Raw genomic sequence first — 26,930 nt, 5'->3', positions numbered from 1 at the left:
GCCAGGCTTCAATTGTATGTGAACCATGAACTTCCAGATGTTCAAGTTGGATTTAGAAAAGGCAGAGGAACCAGAGATCAAATTGCCAACATCCGTTGGATCATCAAAAAAGCAAGATAGTTCCAGAAAAACATCTACTTCTGCTTTATTGATTACACCAAAGCCTTAGACTGTGTGGATTACAACAAACTGGAAAATTCTTCAAGAGATGGGAATACCAGACCACCTGACCTGCCTCCTGAGAAATCTGTATGCAGGTCAGGAAACAACAGTTAGAATGGGACATGTAACAACAGACTGGTTCCAAATCGGGAAGGGAGTACGTCAAGGCTGTATTATGTCACTCTGCTTATTTAACTTATATTCAGAGTACATCATGAGAATCGCTGGACTGGATAAAGCACAAGCTGGAATCCAGATTGCCAGGAGAAATATCAATAACTTCAGATACGCAGATGACACCACCCTTAGGGCAGAACGTGAAGAAAAACTAAAGAGCCTCTTGATGAAAGTGAAAGAGGAGAGTCAAAAAGTTGGCTTAAAATCAACATTCAGAAAACTAAGATCATGGCATCTGGTCCCATCACTTCATGGCAAACAGATGGGGAAACAATGAAAATAGTGACAGATTTTATTTTCTTGGGCTCCAAAATCACTGCAGATGGTGATTGCAGCCATGAAGTTAAAAGACGCTTACTCCTTGGAAGAAAAGTTATGACCAACCCGGACAGCCTATTAAAAAGCAGAGATATTACTTTGCCAACAAAGGTCCATCTAGTCAAGGCTATGGTTTTTCCAGTGGTCATGTATGGATGTGAGAGTTGGACTGTGAAGAAAGCTGAGCACTGAAGAATTGATGCTTTTGAACTGTGGTGTTGGAGAAGACTCTTGAGAGTCCCTTGGACTGCAAGGAGATCCAACCAGTCCATTCTAAAGGAAATTAGTCCTGGGTGTTCATTGGAAGGACTGATGCTGAAGCTGAAACTCCAATACTTTGGCCACCTGATGTGAAGAAAAGACCCTGTTGCTGGGAAAGATTGAACGTAGAGAAGAAGGGTACAACAGAGGGTGAGATGGTTGGTTGGCATTACTGATTCAATGGACATGAGTTTGAGCAGGCTCTGGGAGTTGGTGATGGGCAGAGAAGCCTGACATGATGCAGTTCTTGGGGTTGCAGAGTCAGACACTACTGAGCCATTGAACAGAACAGAGGAGTGTCTGTCAGGATTCCTAAGGAGCCCTTTTTAACCATATCTCAGTCTATGCTAATGAGGAGACACGGAGTTAGGGCTCCACCAGAACAAGCAAACACATGATTAAAGAGTGAGAACTTTTAGCTCCCACCGACCCCACCCCACCCCTGACCTCCAGGAAGGTGAAGGATGGCTGGAGATTGCTTTATAAAAACTCTTAGACATGGACCTCCCTTGTAGTCCAGTGGCAAAGATTCTGCACTTTCAATGTAGGGTACCTGAGATCAGTACCTGGTCAGGGAACTGAATCCTGTGTGCCACAACTAAAGATCCCACATGCTGCAACTAAGATCAGGTGCAGCCAACTGAAAATAAATAAATAACCAAAAAAAAAAAAAACAACCTTGGATGATGAGATTCAGCAAGCTTCCAGGTTGGAGAACATACTACTGTGCTGGGAGAGGGCATGGGAGTCGTTCATATCCCTCACTTTCCACATACTTTGTCTTGTGCATATTTTCCATTTGGCTGTTTCTAATTTCTCTCCTTTACAATAAACCGTAAATGTAAGCAAGCATTTTTCTGAGTTCTGTGAGTCATTTGGGGCTTCCCAGGTGGCACTAGTGGCAAGGAACCCACCCGCCAGTGCAGGAAATGAAAAAGGCATGGATTTGATCCCTGGGTCAGGAAGATCCCCTAGAGGAGGGCATGGCAACCAACTCCAATACTCTTGCCTGGAGAATCCCATGGACAGAAGAGCTTGGTGAGCTAAATAGTCCATAGTGTCACAGAGAATTGGACGCAACTGAAGCGACAGCACACACACATGTGAGTCATTTTAGTGAATTATAGAACCAGAGATGGGAGACTTGTGGGAACCTCCACATTTGGGCAGAAGTGAGGGTAGCGTGGGCATCCTCTTTGCATTTGGTCTCTGAGGCAGGGGCAGTCTTGTGGGATCTGCACTAGCTGGGAAGTTAGTGTCAGGACTTGAATTGTTGGACATTCAGTTAATGCTGGAGAATTAGAGAAGCAGCATTAAAAAATGAACACACATTTGATGTCAGAAAATCCCACACAACAGCTTTCCACGACTGCCCTTGACAGTTCAAAGAGCAGGGGGAGAAATTTCCCCAGCATGGTCTAAGCATTCTCAGACCTTCCAAATCCCACCCCTTTACAACCTCCCACGAGTGAAAGTACAGACACACTTATTAGGCAAAACTCACTCAATATACAACCTCCCAAGAAAAAATTTTTGGAAAGAGGTCTCAATCATAAGTTGTTGTTATTCAGTCACTAAGCCATGTCTGACTCTTTAAGACCCCATCGACTACAGCTCACCAAGCTCCCCTGTTCTTCCCTACCTCCTGGAGTTGGCTCAAATTCATGTCCATTGAGTCAATGATGCCATCTAGCCATCTCATCCTCTACCATCCCCTACTCCTTTTGCCTTCAATCTTTGAAGACACTAATTTTGGAAGTGCTTCATAGTTTGAAACATTCATCTCTACCGATAGCATCTGTAAATTCTCATTAACCTACAGAGTTTAGTCCTTTTATTCAAACTTCCCCTTTTTCAAATTAGGTCTCTTGGAGCTTGCAGGGAAAATGAACAGAGCCCAAGGCCAGGCCTGCTTCCTTCATTACTGGAAGAAAATCAGTGCAATTTCTGCCCTTCCAAGAATTAAATTAAATTTTTAGCCAAAGGCCCTTGTTTTCTGTAGTCGCTATCTAGTGGGGGAAAAGGAGAGAAATTTCCTTGATCTCTCAATGACTCTAGCTTTTGCTGTGAGCTCCACTGACATTTCATTCATATCTCTGGAGGGGCGCTCAACATTTCAGGATTTATCCTTCTGCTTCTTTCTACCCTCACCTTCACCTGCTCCACTAAACTATATGTACCTCAAACACAGGCTTGATTTTCCTTGCACAGCAGAGCCCAGCTGAATGTTTGGCTAAAAGCAGCAACCAGCAAATATTTTAGAATGGTTGTGCATGCTTGTGTATGCAAATAAGGAATGGATCAATAGATGAATAGTCAATTGGGATAATAAGGCCAACCTGGCAACCTTTCATTCTTGTGAAAAGTAAGTAAGAGAACTTTGGGAAAGCACTGCACACCGTTTCTCACCTTTGTATGTGCCCACTAAATATTACATCTCCTTCCTTCATTTTCTAATGAAGAACTTCTGTGGCTTATGAGTTGGTTTACTGCTATAATTGGACTAAGAAGATTTGGACTTTTTTTTTCCTGTACTTTTCACTACTAGGCATATTACTTATCATGGTATTACAATATATTCTAAGAAACAAATCTCTATTTGCATGTTGTAAGCAAAGGGTATCCTTGCTAAGAATATTTATGTGTTAAGTACAGCATCTATTTGGAATTAAATCAATTGGATCTTTTGAGAAACAAATAAAAGATATATAAAGAAGACAGACTTAGAGTTGGGGTGAGTAATACATCAGCATATTGCAAGAATTTAGGGAGAGCATAGATAAGAATATATTAAAATGATGTATGAAAACCACCCAGCCATTATAGGAAGACAGTCTTTAACCTAAAAGGGGAGGAAAAGCATATATGAAAATATTGTATTAGTTTAGAGGAAAAGTTGCTGAGAATATCTTAACTCAAGAGTAATACTAAAACTATCTAGCCATAACCAGTATGTAAACACAAAACCTTTTCAGATACTATATTTGATCATTAAAAGAGAAAGAATTCTCAAGAATTGATTTTTTCTTTCATTCTGCTTAGTCTGTGTGCCTTATCTTAATAAGAAGCAGCAAAAGAAAATAGGCTAGGAACTGCTAAGTCAAGCTATGTTCATTTTAGCCTATCAGGCTTCCCCCCCCCACCCCCTCCACCCCCTACCCCCCCACCCCGCCCCGGGCCAGGGAAGCATGTGACACAGAGAATGTCTGAAATGAGTTGAAGTAGGATTTTGCTTTTCTTAATAATGCCCAACTTCCTGAGAAGCAAAAACAAAAACAAAACTACTTCGTGCGCTGAACTGTATAAAACTGAAATTTGGCACCCATAAATCAAGCTACAGTTCTTTTAAAAACTTCAGAGTCACAGGCATTCTTTCTCTTGGATAGAACCACAGGACACCTAAGTATGATTACCATTTAATTTATTTGCTCCTTTTTCTTAATGACAAACTTTTTGTGTAAACTTCAATTAACGAAAGAAAGAAGAAAAACTGCTTCTCTCTGGACTGGAGCTGAATGGGGGCGGGGGGGAGGCGGGGGGAGGCACTCCTGGCCCAGGTCCTCTAAGCAGGAGAGGAGCCAGATTATTTGTGTAGCTTAGTTTATATTCATTGCAATTACAGTATGGTGTGACTGATGCCAGTAATGATTGCTTGGAAGCCAGCCATGGTTTTCCCTTTTGGTCTGGCTCTGGCAGGGTGTGCCTTGCAGGTCGTTCCAGCCCCGGCTTCCTTCTATTATCTGTAACCAAAAGACTCTTCTGTTCAAGTTGAACAAACCCAGCTCACTACCTAAGGCCAAAGAAGAAAAGGAACAGCACATAAATATATCTGACAAAGTCATCAGGGATTAGAAAACAGAATCTGGCAATAAATATGGTAATTAGGTAATTTGAGACTTCCCTCACAGGGTTCTTTGAAAATGCAATCTCAGAATTGGAGTCCAGAGCTGATTTTCACACCATTAAGGAGAATTATGAGAGAGTTGAAACTTTTTAATGGCATTTAAGTATTTTTCATTGGTGAGTTAATAACTTTTCTGTCCACGCTAGGGAAATTTTAATGATGCAGTCAGGAAAAAAAAAACCCCACCCCACCCCTAAGCTACCCAGTGATGGAACTGGCAGCTCCTGAGTGACTTCCTCCCACTCCTCTGGAAGCCAAAAGGAAGCTTGGCTTGAGTCTATAATGAGCACTTGGTGGATGCTTAAGAATTCTATTCAACAGCCACTTAGGAGAAAAAGAAGACTTGGTCTTCCCCCTCCCCCCCTCTAATTTAATAGCATGGAAGTTTTAATTATGCTTTGCCATTTCACAGAGGGGAGTTTTGGATGTTTAATCAATCTACAGGTTGTGGTTCAGTTTAGCATGTTTGTGGTTTAAAAAGCTGTGATACTTCAAGGAAGGCTTCCCTTTGTATTTGGAAAAGGAAGAGAGAAGGCAGCTAGTGTGACATCCTTCAGGAGGTTGCTTCTAAATACCTAAGACTGAGTTCCGACCTCCGCCTGGGGCCACTGAGTCTTGTCTTCCCGTGTATCCTGACAAGGACACTTACTTGTATTGAGATCACTGGTTTTCTTGTCTCCCCCTTCCCCAGCCACTCAGTTCCTCCAAGGAGAAGATCAGGCGCTGTTTCCTCTAGGATTCGTGGTTCTTCCACAGCTCCTGACATAGAGTGTACTTAAAACAGATATTTAATGACGAAATGAAGGGATAGATCCCCCAGAATGAAAAGATGCTCTCACGATATAAAAATTCAGTGTATGGGAAAGTTTCCATATTTATTTTCCTGTTAAGACTAGTTATTTAACTTATACAGTTCAAAAATAAAGTCTTTGAGAGATGAAGTAAGAGAACATTGAGACAGTATTTCTCAAGCTGGCTGATGACCAAAATCACACTCAAAAACTAAAAGATTTCCTTGTGAAAACTGCTTTTATTATCATTAAGTTTCTTCTGTTGATTCTAAAACACTGGGATGCCTGCTTTTGAAGTTAGAGAAACTAATCCTTTCTGTTGATAGCTGAGGTCACTGACTCTAGATAAGAAAGGAGTCTTGCCCAAGGTCACAAAGCAAGTAAGTAGCAGAGGTAAGACTTGGACCTAAATTTCCTGATTTTCAGGTTTGTTTGTTTTTTAATCTCCTTATCCTTTAAGTCCTTTAGAGTTTATTGAGCACCTATTATGTGCCAGCACTCTGTTGAATGTTGGCAATAAAAGACAAATAACAATAAAGCTCTTTATCGAAAACTGACTGCATGTGTGATATCAAGAAATGCTTTATATAATATAGTCCTGTAACAGAAATTATTATTATTAAATATCCAATTATTATTATTATACTTGAATCAGAGAATTTCAACTTAAAGAGTTTAATTTGACCAATAGAAAAAAAAAATCACCTTCTTTTAAATAGGAGACTTCGATGTGGAAGAAATCAATCTAACGGAAATGATAAAATAAGCACGTGAACATGTAGCTTTAATGTGGGTTGATGGGATTTTCTTCCCTAACCATTCTCCCCAACCACATACCTTCCTGGAGCTGTGACCTGGATCAGTCAGTTCAGTTGTCCGGTTGTATAGTGGCCCCATCGTGTCCTACTCTTTGTGACCCCATGGACTGCAGCATGTCAGGCCTCCCTGTCCATCACTAACTCCCGGAGCTTGCTCAAACTCATGTCCATCAAGTCGGTGATGCCATCCAACCAACTCATCCTCTGGCATCTCCTTCTCCTCCTGCCTTCAATCTTTCCCAGTGTCAAGGTCTTTTCCAATGAGTCAGTTCTTTGTATCAGGTGGCCAAAGTATTGGAGCTTCAGCTTCAGCATCGGTCCTTCTGGATAATGACCTGGATAATGTAACTAAAACTAAGAGAGGAGATAGACTCTCTCCAGCATAACAAGGTACAGAAGATGCATCTAATGGAGCTGGTCTTTGTGAAATAAAAATCTGATTTTTAAAGAATATAATCCACTTTAAGACCAGAGCACTGAGAGGCCCTCTCTGGTCCTTTCACTTCTAATCGCAAAGCAGAACCCCCTGCTATGACTCCATCAGCTGCAGAAACAAACAGATAAGAGAATAAGTAACAGTGAAAAGTGGACTTTGCTTAAGAATAGATTAGGGGGAATGATACAGTTAAGGGAAGGGTAAAGGTCTTGGTTTGGGAAGGAAACAAAGGTAAGTGGGAAAGTGCCCCAGATCATACTCTGTAGAGAATGAAGGTGACCAAAGAATGTGCTTGGAATTCCTAGGGCAAAATCCACAAACTCATGAAATGGAGCTCAGGGACAGGATAAATGGTCTAAAAAGACCACTCCAAAATGCCTGTCATTTCCTGGATACTCTGTTGGTTGAGTTATATTAATAGAGATGTGAAATACATTGTCCAGAACTTTACACGCACTTTGGGTTTTTTCTGCTGATAGTAACATTCATTTTCACTTTTCAGCTTTCATTCCTATCCCAAAGAAAGGCAATGCCAAAGAATGCTCAAACTATTGCACAATTGCACTCATTTCACATACTAGTAAGTTTATTCTCAAAATCCTTCAAGCTAGGCTTCATCAGTATGTGAACCAAGAATTTCTAGATGTACAAGCTGGGTTTTAAAAAGGTAAAAGAACCAAAGATCTAATTGCCAGCATCAGTTGGATCATAGAGAAAGCAAGGTAATTCCAGAAAAAATATCTACTTCTTCATTAACTACTCTAAAGCCTTTGACTGTGTGGATCACAACAAACTGTGGCAAATTCTTAGACTGGAATATCAGACCATCTTACCTGCCTCCTGAGAAAACTGTATTCAGGTCAAGAAGCAACAGTTAGAAACAGACATGGAACAACCAACTGGTTCAAAATTGGGAAAGGATACAAAACGGCTGTATATTGTCACTTTGCTTATTTAATTTATACGTAGAGTACATCATGTGACATCCTGGGCTGGATGAATCACAAGCTGGAATCAAGATTGCTGGAAGAAATATCAATAACCTCTGATATGCAGATGATACACCTTAATGGCAGAAAGCAAAGAGGAACTAAAAAGCCTCTTGATGAGGGTCAAAGAGCTGACTCATTTGAAAACACCCTGATGCTGGAAAAGATTGAAGGTGAGAGGAGAAGGGGATGACAGAGGATGAGATGGTTGAATGGCATCACTGACTCAATGGGCATGAGTTTGAGTAAACTCTGGAAGTTGGTGATGGACAGGGAGGCCTGGTGTGCTGCAGTCCGTGGGGTCACAGAGAGTACGACATGACTGAGTGACTGAACTGAACTGAACTGAACTGAAAGAGGAGAGTGAAACGCTGGCTTAAAACTCAATATTCAAAAAACTAAGATCATAGCATCTGGTCCCATCAATTCATGGCAAATAGAAGGGGGAAAAGTTGAAACAGTGACATTTTATTTTCTTGTATATTTGTCTCCAAACTACAAGACTCCAAAATCACTGTGGACAGTGACTGCAGCCATGAAATTCAAAGACACTTATTCCTTTGAAAATTATGACAAACCTAGATGTATTAAAAAGCAGAAACATCACTTTGCCAACAAATGTCCAGATAGTCAAAGCTATGGTTTTTCCAGTAGTCTTGTACAGATGTGAGAGCTGGACCATAAAGAAGACTGAGCACAGAAGAATTGATGCTTTTGAACTGTGGTGTTGGAGAAGACTCTTGAGAGTCCCTTGGACTGCAAGGAGATCTCACCAGTCAATCCTAAAGGAAATCAACCCTGAATATTCATTGAAAGGACTGTTGCTGAAGCTGAAGCTCCAATACTGTGGCCACCTTATGTGAAAAGCCAGCTCATTGGAAAAGACCCTGATGATGGGAAAGATGGAAGGCAAAAGGAGAAAGGGGTGGCAGAGGATATGGATAAACAGCATCACTGATTCAATGGACATGAATCTGAGAAAACTCTGGAAGATAGTGAAGGATAGGGGAGCTTGGGGTGCTGCAGTCCATGGGGTCATAGAGTTGGACATGACTTAGCAACTGAATAACAATATTTACATTCATAACACACTGTCCCATGCTTTTCTTCCATAACGGGGCGGAGCAGGGAGCAGAGGGATGCGTACATTCCAGAAATGCTATGGAGTCCAGATAAAAGAGACACTAAATCTACTAAGAAAAGGGTGTAGAGGATAAGGAATATTATCAGGAAAGACTTGACAAATACGAGCCAGCTGAAAAATCTTCACTAGGCTTGGAAAGCTGGTCCAACCCTGAGGCAAGCCTTGTGAGTATACAGAAATGTAAAAGACTGACCTAATTAGAAAATAACACATTTCTCTGGAAACTTGCTGAAATGCAGATTCTTAGGCCTTCTCCTTGAGACTCTTACTTCAATAGGTTTAAAGGAGGGTTTTTTTTTTTCCTTTTCATTTTAATTTAATACATATAATTAGCATTCAAGAAGTCCCTGCCCTTGGATGGGACACATTTTACATCTTTATTTTCACTAACCTCTAACAGAAATTTAGCATTTTGAATGTAGGCAACAGACTAGCTTAGTATTAGTAATATCTGTGACAGAAACCACAAATATTTTGATGTTTCATTACCATTGTTTCAGATATCTCCAAATAGTATTTATGCTGAAATAACAGAAGTTATTAAACTTGATGCCAAATGTTGCTATTTTATGTGTTAATAAATTAGCATATATATTACTACATCAGGAAAGTTATATACAGTTACTGAGATAGAAAATTGTATAACCAGTTTCTTCTGTGATCCTATGTAGTTAATTGTGTACATTTAAAACCAGTTTCATAAAAAGTGAGTCCAAAGGCCAGAAAGGTCTGTGGCACAAAAAATTTAATGACTTCTCAGAGAGCAAATACCAGTTATCTCCACTTTTAATATGCAAACCTGATACTTTTAGTGCCAGTGGTCTCAAACTGTAGGAAATGAGAAGTTAAAAAGGAAGATGGCTTTCCAACTGACTTGGGCAAGGGAATTTCTGGGAGAAGCAGAGGTCCTGAGTCTGCCAAGGGACCAAACTTAGTACAGGTTATGTTTGTGTATATGTGTGTGTGACTGGGAGAGGGGGATTGCATGTGAGTGCATGTTAGTGTGTTTATTTGTATGTTTGTGTGTGTGTGTGTTTCTGTGCATATATGTGTATTTATGTATGTGTGTACATCCTTCTAATGTAGAGGAACTGAGATTTCAAAATGAAGTTTGGAGATAATGACACATGAAAATGAGACTGAAAGTCAACCCCACCTAATTTGCAAGTCTTCCCAAAAATGTTTGTTAAGCTCAGTGCAAAGAATGTCACCCTCTGGAACCTAAAGGTAAAATCATAAATGAGTCTTGCACACCGCTTAGCCACCCAACTGTAATTTATTCTTCACTTCTTACAGTCACTGTTAAACCACAGAAGCGAAGCTACCAGCATCTATGACAATAGTGAATTTATGTACATGCTATTTCTCTTATTAGTCTGAAACCCAGGCCAAGAATGGAAATAAAACAAATGAGCTGTCAGACAAGTGGAAACAGAAAATGCCAAGAAACCAGTGTTCCACTGGTGAACCAGAGGTGGGGAACTGGGGCTCCACCATCTTTGGCCTCAGGATCATTCTGGAAGGCCAGTTTGCACTCTGTTGTGAAACTCTCTGAGAAAGAAGAGGCTGAGATGATAAACAAGCCCACCCACCATCCAATTTCAAGGTTTTATTTGACCTCTTCAAGTTTTAATTATACAACACATTCATTTGAAGATTCCAAGAAAGCTAGGAACCAAATTTAGTATATATTTACTGCAACACAAATAATTTAAACACTTGATTTCATGTAACTTTCAGAGAGCTACTCTGATCCCATTTGACAGTTAAATAAGGTTTACATAGGTAAAGATTGTGCTTAGTAGATAAATATATAAACCTTTACTAATTTTATAATTCCATGCTGCTTCACTAATTTATGCTGAGGAAATTCTACAATTATTTGAAAAGAAAATGTACATACTGTGTTTCTTTAAAAAACAAAATCAATCAAGGATGGCAACTTCAATTACCCAAACTCAGTCAAAGAAAACACAAGAGGATATAACAGCAACGAAGTCTTAGAAGCTGCAGAGCAGATGGATGAGTGAGAGGACCTGGTAACTGCAAAGTGCTGATCCAAAGGCTGCAGTGGGAAGCTGGTCATACGAGCTGCTTTATGTCATACACGTCCCCGGAGAATCAGAAACTGGTGGTACTGCGTACCTCCACAAACAGGAAGACTGGGGGCTAATAGCAGGAAGGTTTCTCTTTTTATAGGTTGCAGAAGCAGTTGAACCCCACATTTCTTTCTCTATAAATCTCAATCAAGTGTCATTCCCTTTTCCACTGCAGCAAAAATCCTGGAAATTTATACTTCGGAAGGGATAAAACAAAGGGTCTTGGCTTGCAGGATACACGACACAGATAAAGATGGGGCTTCCATATTGCAAAGCAAGTTATAATGAGAAAGCTTACAGGCTAATATGTCCTTCCCCCTCCCCCACCCTCCGCCCAATTCCCCAGTCAACTCTCAGAACCAGCTTCTATCCTGCAAAAAGGCAGGAGATTGGAGGAGACTTCCTAGAGGATATATAAACACAGAGATGCTCCACCCAGATTCACCTTCAAGGAATGACTGACCTCACTATTGCAGGCAGTCATGCTAACTCCTTAAGGTGTCTGGTTCAGCTGCAGAGAGTGCCCTGTCCAACATCAAGTCCGTCTTGGGATAGCCTGCATCCAGTGGCTCATCAGTTGAGGTGGGGGTGCAGAGGTCATTTCAGCCCAGTAAGGGCCACACTGGTGGACAGTACTCCCCCCAGAGCGCCGACCAGAGTGGCCTGCATCCCAGCTTCTCTTCCTGTTGCTCCATCCTGCTTCTTCCTTTCACAGTGTCCTGGAAAAATATCCTGCACTCCAGTTTTGTCTCAGTGGCTAGTTCAGGCAAACCAAAGTTCGATAGGCCCCAAGATATAAGCACCTAAATATGACAGTGGTTTCCCAGTGAAATGAACAAAACAGCACTTCCTGTGGTGAACTAGACAATGGAGGAAACTGAAGCACACACTCAGGCTTCTGACCAGCTTCTGAGTTGAGTTCAACCAATTACTCAGTTGTGTCCGACTCTTGGCCACCCCATGGGCTGCAGCACAACAGGCTTCTCTGTCCGTTATCAGCTCGTGGAGCTTGCTCATACTCATGTCTATCCAATCAGTGATGCCACCCAATCATCTTATCTTATGCTGTCCCCTTCTCCTCCTGCCTTCAAACTTTTCCAGCATCATGGTCTTTTCTAAGGAGTCAGTTCTTTGAATCAGGTGGCCAAAGTATTGGAGCTTCAGCTTCATCATCAGTCCTTCCAATATTCAGGGCAGATTTCCTTTGGGAGGGACTGGTTGGACCTCCTTGCAGTCCAAGGGACTCTCAAGAGTCTTCTCCAACACCACAGTTTAAAAGCATCAGTTCTTTGGTGCTCAGATTTCTTTGTGGTCCAACTCTCACATCCATACGTGACTACTGGAAAAACCATAGTTTTGACTAGACAGACCATTGTTGGCAAAGTAATATCTTTGCTTTTTAATATGCTGTCTAGGTTGGTTATAGTTTTTCTTCCAAGGAGCAAGTGCCTTTTAATTTCATGGCTGCAGTCATCTACAGTGATTTTGGAGCCCCCCAAAATAAAGTTAGCCACTGTTTCCATTGTTTCCCCATCTATTTGCCATGAAGTGATGGGACCAGATGCCATGATCTTAGTTTTCTGAATGTCGATTTTTAAGCCCACTTTTTGACACTCCTCTTTCACTTTCATCAAGAGGCTCTTTAGTTCTTCTTCGCTTTCTATGATAAGGGTAGTGTCATGTGCATATCTGAGATTATTGATATTTCTCCTGATTTAGAAAAGGCAGATGGATCAGAGATCAAATTGCCAACATCTGTTGGGTCATAGAAAAAGCAAGAGAGTTCCAGAAAAACATCTATTTCTGCTTTATTGACTATACCAAAGCCTTTGATTGTGTGGATCACAACAAACTGTGGAAAATTCTGAAAGAGATGGGAATACCAGACCATCTGACCTGCCTCCTGAGAAATCTGTATGCAGGTCAAGAAGCAGTAGTTAAAACTGGACATGGAACAATAGACTGGTTCCAAACTGGGAAAGGAGTATGTCAAGGCTGTATATTGTCAACCTGCTTCTTTAACCTATATGCACACTACATCATGAGAAATGCCAGGCTGGATGAAGACAAACTGGAATCAAGACTACTGGGAGAAATATCAACAACCTCAGATATGAAGATGATACCACCCTTATGGCAGCTTCTGAGAGACACACGTAAATAAGAGAAGCCTAAGCATCAGTCCAGTTCAGTTCAGTCACTCAGCATGTCTAACTCTTTGACCCCATGGCCAGGCTTCTCTGTCCATCACCAACTTCTGGAGCTTGCTCAAACTTATGTCCATCGAGTTGATGATGCCATCCAACCATCTCATCCTCTGTCATCCCCTTCTCCTCCTGCCCTCAATCTGTCCCAGGATCAGGGGCTTTTTCAATGAGTTGGTTCTTCGAATAGGGGGCCAAAGAATTGGAGTTTCAGCTTCATTATCAGTCCTTCCAATGAATATTCAGGACTGATCTCCTTTAGGATGGACTGGTTGGATCTCCTTGCAGTCCAAGGGACTCTCAAGAGTCTTCTCCAACACCACAGTTCAAAAGCATCAATTCTTTGGCGCTCAGATTTCTTTATGGTCCAACTCTCACATCCATACATGACCCCTGGGAAAATCCATAGCCTTGACTAGACGGACCTTTGTTGGCCATGTTAATGTCTCTGCTTTTTAATATGCTGTCTAGGTTGGTCATAACTTTCCTTCCAAGGAGCAAGTGCCTTTTAATTTCACTGCCACAGTCACCATCTGTGGTGATTTTGGAGCCCAAGAAAATAAAGTCTGACACTGTTTCCACTGTTTCCCCATCTATTTGCCATGAAGTGATGGGACTGGATGCCATGATCTTAGTTTTCTGAATGTTGAGTTTTAAGCCAACTTTTTCACTCTCCTCTTTCACTTTCATCAAGAGACTCCTTAGTGCTTCTTCACTCTCTGCCCAAAAGGTGGTGTCATCTGCATTTCTGAGGTTATTGATATTTCTCCTGGCAATCTTGATTCCAGCTTGTGCTTTATCCAGCCTGGTATTTTGCATGATGTATTCAGCATATAATTTAAATAAGTGGGGTGACATTATACAGCCTTGATGCACTCCTTTCCAGATTTGGAACCAGTCTGTTCTTCCATGTCTGGTTCTAACTACTGCTTCTTGACCTGCATACAGATTTTTCAGGAGGCAGGTCAGGTGGTTTGGTATTCCCATTTTTTAAAGAGTTTTCCATAGTTTGTTGTGATCCACACAATCAAAGGCTTTGGCATAGTCAATAAAGTGACTTAACTTTATTGTGAAGTAGATGTTTTTCTGGAACTCTCTTGCTTTTTCGATGATCCAAAGGATGTTGGCAGTTTGATCACTGGTTCCTCTCCCTTTTCTAAAACCAGCTTGAACATCTGGAAGTTCATGGTTCAGGTACTGTTGAAGCCTAGCTTAGAGAATTTTGAGTATTTCTTTGCTAGCATGTGAGATGACTGCAATTGTGCGGTAGTTTGAGCATTCTTTGGCATTGCCTTTCTTTGGGATTGGAATGAAAACTGACCTTTTCCAGTCCTGTGGGCACTGCTGAGTTTTCCAAATTTGCTGGCATATTGAGTGCAGCGCTTTCACAGCATCATCTTTTAGGATTTGAAATAGCTCAACTGGAATTCTATCACCTCCACTAGCTTTGTTCATGGTGATGTTTCCTAAGGCCCACTTGTCTTCTCATTCCAGGATGTCTGGCTCTAGGTGAGTGATCACACTGTCATGATTATGTAGATCATGAAGATGTTTTCTGGAGAGTTCTTCTGTGTTCCTGCCACCTCTTCTTAATATCTTCTGCTTCTGTTAAGTCCATACCATTTCTGTCTTTTATTGTGTCCATCTTTGCATGAAATGTTCCTTTGGTATCTCTAATTTTCTTGAAGAAAACTCTAGTCTTTCCCATTCTATTGTTTTCCTCTATTTCTTAGCATTGATCACTGAGGAAGTCTTTCTTATCTCTCCTTGCTATTCTTTGGAACTCTGCATTCAGATTGGGTATATCTTTCCTTTTCTCCTTTGCCTTTTGCGTCTCTTCTTTTCTCAGCTATTTGTAAGGCCTCTTCAGACAATCATTTTGCCTTTTTCCATTTCTTTTTCTTGGCATGATCTTGATTACTGCCTCCTGCACAATGTCACGAACCTCCGTCCATAGTTCTTCAGGCACTCTGTCTAACATCTAATCCCTTGAATATCTGTCACTTCCACTGTATAATCATAAGGGATTTGATTTAGGTCATACCTGAATGGTCTAGTGGTTCTCCCTACTTTCTTCTATTTAACTCTGAATTTTTCAATAAGGAGTTCATGATCTGAGCCACAGTCAGTTCCCAGTCTTGTTTAGGGTTCCCAAACCCCTAAGCATCACTCAACATTGTAGAAAACACTTCAGTATGAAAGTAGGATCTAAAACAAAGAGGCCATACAATATGATTCTCAATCAACATATTGTACCCAGGAGTGAAAAGCAGTGCAAAAAATACCAGAGAAATATAAAAAGCTCTCAGAAATTATGATACCAGTAAGCTATTGTCAAGAACCACAACCAAGGTGTTTGAGGTTAAAGTTGAGACAATTTTTCAGTCCCTAGAGTAAAAACAAAACATGAGAGAAAAGTGAGAGGGGAAAAAAAAGGTAAAACAAAGGAAGAAACCTGAGTTTCAGTCCTGGAGATGCAACATCCAAATGACAGCAACTCCAGAAGGAAAGAATAGAGACAATGGAAAGAAGAATATTGAATAAAATAACTGAAGAAATTTTCCCACAATGGAAGGACATGCACTTTCAGAGTAAAACTTACACCATTTAATTAGTACTTAGCATATGGATTTTTTTTTTCAAAGATCTGTCTAAAGATTCCCAAAACTCAAATCAAGAAAAAAAGGGAATGAGGGAATCCTACAAATTTCCAGAGAGAGGTGGAAAGTATTTTCTCTTTGAAGTATCAAGAATCAACAAGGCTTTGGACAACCTAGCTTTTAACAAGAGAGGGTAGAAGGAATAATTTCAAAATTCTAAGCAAATCAGATGATTCCAAGTGTTCAAGACACATTTTAAGTATAAATTAAGAGTAAATGTAGAGTGAAGATATTTTCAGACACATAGAATTAAAGAATGTTCATTTAACCCTCATGCACTTTTCCTTGGGAACTTAGCTGAGGATGAGTTCCACAAGAAGAAGGGAATAAGACAAGGAAGAGATTCAGGGAGCACAGGAGACAAGAGATCTAACAGCAGAAAGCAGGAGAGTCCCAGATGATGGTGAGAGAGAGGCAGAAGGAAGATTGTGTCTCTGAACAGAGAAGGCTGCAGATGGATTTCTGCAAGTAGATGAAATTGAGAGGCTCCCCTCATGTGCCAGAGGACATTCAGGGAAATAAGGAGTCTGGGGATTATTAGTGAGATGCACAGCAAAGGAAACAAGCACAAAAGGCAAATAATAACTTCAGCAAAAATAAAACTCTGTGCCCCAAAGAAATGCAACCCTCATATATTACAGGGTTTACTTGTAAATAACATTTACATATTTTAAATAATGTAAAAGCCTGGCACACTCCAGTGCATGGAGTTGCAAAGAATCAGATACAACTTAGTGACTGAACAACAACAATGAAACACTGGTTATTTATTTCACTACAATTAGATAAAACCTATGGGAAGGCAGGAAAGGGGAAAATCGCATGTCTACAGTGGGAGTCTGAGAAAAGGTGAGAAAGATAACTAAAGCCTCATATCCAAGAGTGCATACCAGATAAAGAAAACCTGAAACCCCAAAACTAAAAAGTAGTACTTAGAAATGAAATATGAAAGAGTATGCCCCCCAAAAAGGGACTAAAATGATGTAAGTGATTGTTACTATGAACTTGGCGATTGGAAAGGAGTGGAACACAGCTATTTGGATTTATTTCTATAAATTTTGTAGGACAATTTGGCTCTTTAAACCATTTTCATGGGCCTCAATAAAAATAAACGCTAAATTAAAAAAAAAAAAAAACACACAGAATCAATCAGACCTCCCTCTCTGTGACCACCCAGCCTTCATGAATTGAAGTCACCTTCTCACATCCTCCCCTTCCTAGGCTTCACACTGGGTTCCTGGACTCCCTTAAAACCTGCTGAATCTGGAAGATGGTGATAGATGACCCAGAATCTTCCAGTGAAACCTTGGTCTCAAAAAATGGAGAAGATGCGCTCGGGATTTAGAAGGCAGAGTCACAGGAAAGAAGTATAAATTACCTCACTGTAAGCTTTGCAGAAATGCTGACATTACTGTTGCTGTAAGACTTTTGCAGTAAGTTTTAGACTGATGCCAGATATCAAGGACAAGTGCAGAAAAAGTGTCTGAGTTTCTCTTGAAATTTTCTGGTAAAATACTGGGGCTCCATCTTTAGGAGTGAGCCAACGTCATAACTGACAGAAACTTAGCACCAGGGCCCTATTCTGCTTTCCCTGTATTTGCAGGGAAACTAAGGAGGGTAAGTCGGAGAAGGCAATGGCAACCCACCCCAGTACTCTCGTCTGGAAAATCCCATGGATGGAGGAGCCTGGTGGGCTGCCGTCCATGGGATCACGAAGAGTCGGATACTTACTGAGCAACTTCACTTTCACTTTTCACTTTCACGCATTGGAGAAGGAAATGGCAACCCATTCCAGTGTTCTTGCCTGGAGAATCCCAGGGACGGCGGAGCCTGGTGGGCTGCCATCTATGGGGTCGCACAGAGTCCGACACGACTGAAGCGACTTAGCAGCAGCAGCAGCAGCAAGGAGGGTAAGTCGGACCTGGAGAAGACCAACATTTACTGACTCATTGTGATCATCCACCATGTGCTTTAACTGAAACAGAAAGAAATAAAAAGGTAAAAGCCCATGACCTCTACGGTTTGTTCTGGATAGAGAGAATAAATTCTTTTCATCACTTCTCTCCCCCTTCTCAGTTCAGTTCAGTTCAGTTGCTCAGTTGTGTCCAGCTCTTTGTAACCCCATGAACTGCAGTACACCAGCCTTCCCTGTCCATCACCAACTCCCAGAGCTTACTCAAACTCACATCCATCAAGTCGGTGAAACCATCCAACCATCTCATCCTCTGTCATCTCCTTTTCCTCCCACCTTCAATCTTTCCCAGCATCAGGGTCTTTTCCAATAGGTCAGTTATTTGCATCAGATGGCCAAAGTATTGGTGCTTCAGCTTCAGCATCAGCCCTTCCAGTGAATAGTCAGGACTCTTTGCAGTCCAAGGGACTCTCAAGAGTCTTCTCCAACACCACAGTTCAAAAGCATCAATTCTTTGGCACTCAGCTTTCTTTTCTCCCCCTTCTACAAGCTGCTAATAGGAAAAGAGTTGTCCTGGACCCTTTTTTAGAATAAGAGATAAGAGAACTTAGAAAAATTTTTTTCAAAGCTCCCTCTTGCTTAAAGTGAGTGTATATGATGATGAATGATTCACTAATACAAGTCTTAGCTGTGATCTGAAAGGAGGAAGTTGAAAAAAGGTGAGATAAAGTGCTCTGAAAAAGAGTTTTTGTCGCACCGCAATCCTCAACCCCGGAGATTGTGGGGTTGAGTCCTTGGAAGTGGGAAAAAAGAAGAGACAAGAGAGAATTGCTATACATGGGGTGCTAAATCCCAGGAAATAATGCTAGGCTGGGACCTAAGAAGAACCAGGCTGAAAACATTCCATCCTTGGCAATAGCTAAGGAAATTAGAAAGTGACATCAGATAGTTACTTTAATGGATGTCTTTTGTTCTTTGCAGTAACCACTTGCCATTATTTTTAAAAACAAGGTCATTAAAGGCAAGAACAGCCTTTTAATGGAGTACTTTGTAGAAGGGTAAGAATTTTCAGAAATCTTGGAGAGGATGTTGCACTTCTCTTAGTTATATAGAATGTGGCCTTGAGTTAGATTATTTAGATACTCAAGGAAAGCATGATATGCTAGAAGGCAGAAGAACTTAGGGAGCTCAAAACATGGCCTCTTTTAATCATCAGGAAAATGGGAGGTGATGATTATCTTTTTTAACAAGAATGTTCCCCTTTGCTATCTGAATTATCGATAATGTTCCCAAGTCACTTCTCACAGTACACGGTGGTATAAGAGAGAGACCAAATATCTGGTCTGTCCCATTCAAAGGCATTAATGCATCCCCATTTCACACATGCAGGAATCCCCAGGTGTTTAATGTTGAGGAGAAGCTTAGCACAAAGGGGTTATTTATTTCATTGAAGGTTAGAAAGCTTTCATGTTTAGATAACAGAAAAATTGAGTTGTTAGTAAATTCTGGAAAAAGTTTGAAAGTCAATAAGACTTTGTGAGAAAAATACAAAATTGAAGAAAACTACATAAGAAGAAAATGTTGTGTTCTTGCTATAAGAACAGAGTAAGCCAAGAATGCATAATCCGATTAAGGAGAATTGAAGTCTTCATAAAGACTGTATGCGCACCATTCCTGGTTACCTTGGTTACCCTTTCTTGAGGATCACGATGTTATCATGGGAAAAAAAAAAAAAAACATGGACAAGTGGTTTAGCAAACTCCCCCTGGGGAAGGCCTGAGGGGAAGTCTGGGAGAGAAAGAATTAAGCTTAGCACAGAGGTACCCAAGAGGAAGGTCTTGAGTACAACAGACCTTGGTGCCCTCTGTCGATTTGGGCAGAGTCCATGTAAATAATAAACTGTGGCTTCAGGGCTTCTCTGCCACACCACAGGCCACTCGGCCTGCAGGAAACTTTGCATTGAGGAGCAGAAGCCCTGGGCGGAGGATGGTGGAGGCTAAAGCAGAGACAGTTGTACCTCCCTTCCTTATCTGCAGACAGGAGGGGCCCATCAGAGCCCAGGCTACCTCCTCCTTTCATCTCACTTCCTTTAACTGAAAAGTGGGAATGGCAACAGCACCTATCTCAAGGGAATTTTATGAGGCTTGAATGAATTAATACAGAGAAAGCACTTTGAACAAAGTGTGGCACATGGTAAGATTTCTTGGCATGTTAACTATTAATGTTTTCACTGTTACTATTCTCTAATGGAGGAAGTTGAAGTAAAACCAAGAGTTGGCACTTCAGTGGCTATCTGAAAATGATATCTATGATGGGAAAGAGAAGAAGGAACATTGGCTGTTAAACAGAAGATTGTCTGGCAGCAGGTCAAGTCCAAAATGCAAAGCTGAATCAGAGCTCCTGGCTTCCAAAGAAGCCACGGTTCTTAAAACAAGAACAATAATTCTTTGAGGTGTGAACCGGTCAACTCCCCAAGGTTATATTCTGTGATAAGGACTCCACATCAAAACAGGCTCAAAGCTCAGGCATGATTGCTTCATTACCAGTTCTTTCAGCTCAGGCCCAGAAATAAAAGGTAGTCTCCATTACAAATCAGACTCAGGAGGATGTGACTTCAGTATCCACCACCTACAAACCTGCAAGAATCACACCCCTTCTCAACTTCTGTCACAGTCGTCAGGGCCATCCCACTAGTCTTAACTCCACCTACCCTCTTGAAACTGATATAGGTTGAAATGTATCTTCTAAAAAGGTATACTGAAATTCTAACCCCTAGTACTTGTGCACGTGACCTTATTCAGAAATAGAGTCTTTGCAGTTGTGACCAAGTTAAATATACAAAATAGAAAGAGGATAGGCTAGACACAAATAACCAGGGTGACTTGAACCTTCTTCACATTCACTTTTTGTTGTTTCTGTGTGTGTTGTACAGAATGATACGACCCTCATGGACTAATGACATGGACTAACCAGAGCTGATCCTCAATAAATACAAGAGAAAAAGAGAGAATTGAGGGAGTTTGGGAAGGAAAGGGGATAAAGAGGAAAAACAAAAGAATAGGTTTAAAGAAAAGAAGGGAAAAGAAATAGGAAAGAATAAAGTCTCTCAGTAACTCAGATGCTCTGGTTCTGAGTTGACAATAGTAGGGAAAAGCGAGTCCAGGCTGGAAACACCCACAGAAATATCATGCCTTACATTTCTAAGTGTAAGACACATATTGACTTGATAAAAGACTTCCAGAAGCAGTGAGGAAGCAGGGAACTTCCCTTCATTAAATGGGCACATAGATGTTGTGGTTTCTTAGAAATTACCATTCGTTTTTGTTGTTTAGTCATGTCTGACTCTTTTTGCAACTCCCATGGACAGGCTCCTCTGTCCAGTGGAGTTTCCAGGCCAGAATACTGGAGTGGGTTGCCATTTCCTTCTCCAGGGGATCTTCCCAACCCAGGGATCACACCTATGTCTCCTGCCTGGCAGGCAGATTCTTTACCACTGAGCCACCAGAGAAGCTCTGAAGTTACCATTACAAGCTTTCATTTTCTGAATTCAGACCTTATTGAGAATTGATATTGGTGTCTTCTAGGAAATATCAACTTCATCATGGGTGACATTGGGTTGTAGAACTACAACTTAGATGGGCTGTCATAAAGGAGGCTGTGTACGTTTCCCCCACCAAGTCTAGGCTACTACCTTAGCTTTGGTTGAGTCTGCAAAGCAGCAGGGCCCTTAGGGGAACCTTTAAATGCAATAGGAAAAGGTGCTCTTTCTGATGAAAGTAGCTCCATGTGTGCACAGCTCAGCATATAAAATGAGGGCTGCATTTCAGTCCCCACTGCTCCTCATGGTTGGCCAGGTGCTTTTGTCAGGACACTAACCCATTCAATTCCTTATTGCTGGTTTCAGCCTATCAATCAAGAGAGACAGGAAAACCACAGGCCTCTACACCTGCCTCTAGAATGCTCCATGGATACAGATAATCTTACTGTGTTGAAAACAAAGCAAACGGAGTAAACATCACACTAATTAAGCAGGCCAATTGGACTGAAAAAGTGAAAATAGGTGACGCATACAGGAATAATGCCCTATAGTGGTCCACCAAGTCAAGGGACACCAACGAGTGCAGAGGTGTAAAAAGTTTTGGCCAAGACTCACAACAAGAGATATGCTTTATATTGTGACCCAGCATTACACACACATAAACACACACAAACACACAAACTGAAAATAAAACTTCTCAGAAACTATATTTACAATGTTTTTTATCTTTATATAAAGTAAATCTCAACCTTTACTGATTTCATGACCTTTAATTAGTCACCAACACAGTGTGAAAAATTCTGAACCAATGGGAGTCAATCTCCTACTCTTATCTTTCAGAAAAATTATTCTTTTTCCCTTAGGGAGGAGTGAGGGGAGGAAGTAAAGGGAAGAACAGACATCCCCTTCCTAATACTTCACTAGGGGATACAACTCACATTCTAGGAGCCCCAGAAATGTCAGAAGGAAAAGAGAGTCCGACCCTGCCCTGGGGCAACACAGACACAATAGTTTGAGTGATGGATGACAGTGAAACACCAAAGTAGTTTAGAGTGCTTCTTTTCATCAAAGAAACATGCTCTTTTCCCTTGAACTGTGACTTGAATCAAAAGTATTTTTTGTTTGTTTTTTCTACAAATACACGTACTGGAATGGTTTCAAAGTGTGACCAAATCAATGCATTATCTGAACTGACTCAACTGGAACAAACCAAAACAACAAAACATCCTTTGAGCTGAACGAATATTTTGTTCCCTTCAAGCCTCAGTGGATCCTGAGACTGAAGGCTTCTGAAGTGTTGATCCTAGAAGCAGATGGCCCTCAACTCCTGATGCTCTGCCTCCCTGACTTACACCCTACATCTCAGTCAATTTCAGCTACTCTCAGTTCCCCAAAGGTCCCTGAAGCTTGATGCCTCCAAGTCTCTGCTCATAGAGCCCCTTCTGTTTAGACTGCCCTTCCTTCCTTCTCCTTTTCTATCTGATTGGCACCACTCATCTTTCAAAACTCAAGTTAGTGATCACTTCATTCATGTATGCATTCTTTCATTTATTCAACCAATTTTATTGAAGATTCACCATATGCCAGAACCCATATTGGTGACAGGGGAACCCATAGGTGAAAAATACATGGTTCCTGTTTTCTAAAAAGCTTACAATCTAGTCAAGAGCAACAGGCACTTATAATGTGAATATAATCATGCAAGCAAGTACTCAGGGTATCCAGAGCACAGAGGGGGAACTTTTAACTCAATATATTGAGCCATGTAAGGCTCCCTGGCAGACCGATGCTTGACACAACTGGAGAGATGAAGAGAGTGGAGATTCTGGGGGGCAGCAATAATGGTGCCAAATATCATTAGTCCCAATTTAGAGATGAAGAAACTGAGGCACAGAACAATTAAATACACTTCCCAAGGCACACAGTTATCAATTAACAGAGCTGATATTTGATCTCAATGCACACTAATTCCAAAACATGTCTTAAAATTAGCTGGAATTATCTTTCATTTGCAATAGAAATGCAGACAAGGAAGTGATTCTGGTAGAAATTTAACAAATAGGATGAAGAAAATGAATGGGATAGGTATGGGTTGTAAGCTCCACAGTGAAGCCAAGTCCTAAGGCCTGAGAGGATGACAGAGGGCACAGGAGGTTGGGGTGGGGATGGGGAAAACTCTAGTGTTCAGGACCTGCAATAAAGCAGATCCCTGTCATTAAGTCCCTGCAGAGAATCTATAGCAATGAATGCTACATTGGTTGAGCATTTCAAAGTGAAGCCAAGCCAGGTATAAATCTAGTCTCTGACAGTCATTAGAAGTGCATCCTTGGACAATGCATTTAACCTTTGTGAATTTCTATTTTTACATCTGTACAATGGGGTTAGCAATGTCTACATTATGGGGTGAGATAAGGATTAAAATGAAATTAAGTGTGTAAAGCACCAAGAATGGTTTCTGGGACACAACATGTGCTAAATTCATATTATTTCTGCTTCCCTTTTGCATCCTTTAGGTTCCCCCTACCCCACTTTGCCCAGGAGATACGCCTGTTCCATCAACTTCCTCTGCCATGTAGCCCCGTTCTGGTACACGTGACCAGGGAATGACTGGAAGCAGAGATCAGGGCACCATGCAGAGCTTGTTAGAGTGAAAATGGAAAGAACAGGATCCATCTTAAAGAGATGCCAAGGGAGCCAGGAACCACCCATGCCCTGCAGGAAGGAACCGTTAATTATATCATCAATAATACTTAGCATTGTCCCCATGCTTTTCCAAGCTGATTAATTCCGCTCTAAATCCTGGAAAATAGATGACTGAGTGTGTTGGAAACAAGCTTCTGTTTATAAGTAGGGAAGTGTGTCCTCAGCAGTAACTGGAGAAGGAAAAACTTTCTAGGGTTCAGTTACTTAGGGTGGAGAGAGGACCCCGGGCCCTGGGGGGAATCTTTCCTCCACCCTTAACACCCTCTTCACCCAACGAAACAAAAATGCGAGGCTTACCCAGCCCTTGGATAAAGAACACATTGCTCAGAAACAGCAAATGTTATAAAACTGGCACCATGGCTAGGGGGTAAAAGTTCATCCCCCTCTTTCCCCAGAACACAGAATCATCTCATGTGTCAGGGGACAAAACATGTAATTAGCTGGTCTGCTCTACTGCCGGTTTAACTCCATGACTTATTTTACTGACCAGAATCTCGGGGTACCAAAAACCCAACCCGATTCCCTCCCATCACAGGAGTACAGAGTCCAGCGAAAAAGATAAAAGAGGCTGATAAACAGAGAGAAACCTACAATATAAAGAAAATCACTCAGATAAGGGGAGCCCAAAGATCCTGTGGCTGTGTGAGAGGTGCAGAAAGGATTCCTGGAAGAAAATTCACTTGGGCTGTTTGGGAAAATGATTCAGAAATAACAAAACAAAGATGTGGAGAGATTGGTCAAGTGAGAACTAGTTGTAAAGATGCTTAGAGTCAAGAGAAGGCAAAGCACATAGATGGACTTGAATGCAGGTCCGCGCACCTAGAGACTTGGAAATTGCAATGAGACAGTGACTTGTGCCATCACAAAGAGAAGAAAGGCTAGTGGGAAGACAGGCAAACAGACAGACATGCATAACACAAGGAGGAGGGCCCAGAGGAAGGAAGAAAGATTAAAGGAGGAGAGAGTCTGCTTTTGCTTTCAGGGAAGGATCGAATCAGTAGCAAGCTAATAGCTGAAGATTCTGGCTTGAGGCCAGGGGAAGAATTTCTCAGGCATGTCCTTTCAGGAAGCTCACACACATACTACCATGCACTATGCTAGTTACAGGAAGTCTGCGGTTGGTGGACACTCCATCCCTGTCCTGATGGCATAATGATGAATAATAAGACCACTCACTCTCTATACAATCACTCATAGCCAAGGTTTAGAAGCATCTTGGACAGTGTATCCTCCAATCAATCACGAAGTTCAGATAATTCTATTGCTTAAAGAACCATGTAACAATGAACCCTCTTCTTCATCCTATTATTGCAGGATATTCCAACCTTCTGACTTTTGTATTAAGGTTCATACTCTCCCATGGCCCCCAGCTAAGCTTTCTTAAATATAAATCTAATTCCGTTATTGTGCTGTTGATATGCTCTCCCTGGTTCCCCTGACACTAGATAACAATAATAATCACTAATGGCAACTTCTTCCTATGCATCAGGCATTGTTCTAAAGGGTTTTGCATACTTTAACTCAATAACTCACAGCAACCATGTAAGATAAGGTGCCATATTGTCCCCATTTATGTTGGTTATTTGTCTGGAAGCTACTTTGTTCCTGCCCTCCTATGACCTCCTTTGTACTCCAGGGCATGTGGAAAGAAGCCTGCAAACTACATTTCCCAGGCTCACTGGTCAGTTGCCTTCTGGTTGGGTTCTATGCCAGTGGGAGGTACTGAGGAGAGACTGGAAAGCTGGAGAAAGGGAGAAATTTGTTCTTGCATTGTTTTGATTTTCCTTCCGCTCCTTCCCCAAGTGGTAGCAGCATTAGCATGAGTGTAGTTTCTGGTCTGCACAGCTGCACAGCTACAGGGACCTCCTGATCAGTAAGAGCAATAGCACCTCCATTGAACACCAGCAATACTTGCAGGCTGGGCTCCTGCCAAAGGCTTCCTACTTCTGATTCACTCTCTTCTCCCTTTTACTCCTCTTCCAAAGGATGGCAACTAATTCGATGCATTAAATCCCTCTCTGCTAGAGTTACCTGTAGTGCACCCTCTTTTCTTGACTGGACACGGATGTCTACACCATTTAACACATGAGCAAACTGAGGCACAGAGAGGTTAAATAACTTGTCCCAATTACACAGCTAGGAAGCACCAGAAAACACAGATAAAAGGAAAAAAAGATGCTAAATTAAGTCAAAGCTCCTTAAGCATGTCAATCAAAGTCCTTCATAATTATTTCCCTTTCTCCATCCACACCTCATAGACCAGTTGGAGAGTGACATCTAGTAGGAAATTGTGCTGGGTTGTCTTGTTGTTAAATGAATGAATGCATGCATGCTAAGGGCAACATACTTGTGTAAAACCCCAGCAGGATCTGTGACTGCAGAAGATGTCTGATAGACAAGTTAGGGGCTGTATAATAAACAAATGAATAGACAGGCACCAAGCACACAGAAAATCAACCTGAGAAGTGATTCCCCCCATTTATATTCCTTCCTGCCTCCCTCAGTATCAGAGCTTCACTGCATCTGAGACATTGAATATCCACATGCCTTATAGACAGCAAGCACACACTAGGTGCACATTTGTTAAATGAATGAATGAATCAAGCAACATTGTGTCCCATCAAACCACAGCTCAATAACGTTAAAAATTCTAGTTTATCAAAATATAAACTTTTCCAGGAGTACGGCACAAAAGAAAACCATTACATTTTCTTACATTTCCCTAAAAACAGAACCCTGCAACATAACACCCTGAAAATAATTAGACGTTAATGTCTGTAACTTAAAAATGAACAAACACACAAGCAAACAAAG

The sequence above is a fragment of the Budorcas taxicolor genome, chromosome 14 (assembly GCF_023091745.1).
Source record: "Budorcas taxicolor isolate Tak-1 chromosome 14, Takin1.1, whole genome shotgun sequence".
NCBI classification, from domain to species: Eukaryota; Metazoa; Chordata; class Mammalia; order Artiodactyla; family Bovidae; genus Budorcas; species Budorcas taxicolor.
The sequence above is the reverse complement of the archived record's forward strand: the minus strand, read 5'-3'. Positions refer to the sequence as shown.